A 1,582-nucleotide genomic window follows, 5' to 3' on the forward strand; every position below is an offset into this window, starting at 1 on the left:
GTGTGTGGCTTTCCTAATCAAGTCCAATCAGTATAATCAAACACAGCTGGACTCAATTGAAGGTGTAGAACATCTCAAGGATGATCAGAAGAAATGGACAGCACCCGAGTTAAATATATGAGTTTCACAGCAAAGGGTCTGAATACTTAGGACCATGTGATATTTCAGTTTTTCTTTTTTAATAAATGTGCAAAAATGTCAACAATTCTGTGTTTTTCTGTCAATATGGGGTGCTGTGTGTACCATAATGAGGAAAAAAAATGAACTTAAATGGTTTTAGCAAATGGCTGAAATATAACAAAGAGTGAAAAATGTAAGGGGGTCTGAATACTTTCCGTACCCACTGTATATATGTATATATATATATATATATATATATATATATATATATATATATATATATATATACATGTGTATATATATATATGTATGTATATGTATGTATGTATATGTATATATATATGTGTGTGTATGTATGTATGTATATGTATATATATATGTATGTATGTATGTATATGTATATATATTTATTATTGGCTGGGTGAAGGCGAGGATGAGAGCACAGTCTAGACAGGAAAATGACAAGAACAAGAATTCTGGAAAAGCAAATGAAAAATATCTGGTAAACAGAAATATGTACAAAACTTTCAAAAAATTATTCTAAGATTTGCACATTTCAATTTCATCAAAAAAATCATAAATTTTAACATAGTAATCATTATTAAAAAAAAAGTTTTATTCTTTTAATTTAGTTAAACATTACTCTATTTAATATGATGGAATGTTATAAAATTTAAATGAGTAAATCGTACAAATTGACTATAATATATTTGTGTGTGCACTTTTTAAAATGCACCACAAACCTAATCAAATTGGATGACAATAAAACATATATTTATTAATCCCATCTCAGATGAAAGTAAAAGAAATTGCAATACACATTCTAAAACAGGTTTTTATAATTTCATACATCTGTACCATGGAAATACTTGGTAAATACAATTTTGCAATCAATAAAATGCATTGTATCCAACAACAGATTGTTCAACATTGAACACCATTGATATTGAGTTTGAGAGTCGTTTTGCTTTTTTGCTTGCTTTCTCTTTCGGGGTCTGACTTTCTCACTTTTCCCCCTAACACATACAGTAGCTTATACTCAAAGGATTACACACTATGTATCTGTGAGAGTCGTCAGCGGTAGCTCTGATGCATGATAGAAGGGAGGTGGACAGCAGAAAACAGAAAGACCAGCTGAGTGAATGTCAGACATGACCATTACTGCAGACGAGCCCATAACTCACTCTGATAAGTAAGGGTTTCTGCTTACATGACCTCAAACAGGCCTGAGAGAGAGAGTTCCTGAAACGAGGATGAGATTTCACGAGTCTAGTGAACCAGGTTTTATGGATTAAAATAAAACAGATTTAACCCAATAGAGCAACAGAACTATACTCACTCAGACACTATGAGTGTTCTGTTTGTCACAGAATCCTTAGTGGGTGGATCCAAAGTCTATCCTTAGTGGGTGGATCCAAAGTCTATCAATGTAGAGTTTAAAATACATGTTTTTAGAGGAGGT

Source organism: Xyrauchen texanus, chromosome 24 (assembly GCF_025860055.1).
Source record: "Xyrauchen texanus isolate HMW12.3.18 chromosome 24, RBS_HiC_50CHRs, whole genome shotgun sequence".
Taxonomy (NCBI): Eukaryota; Metazoa; Chordata; class Actinopteri; order Cypriniformes; family Catostomidae; genus Xyrauchen; species Xyrauchen texanus.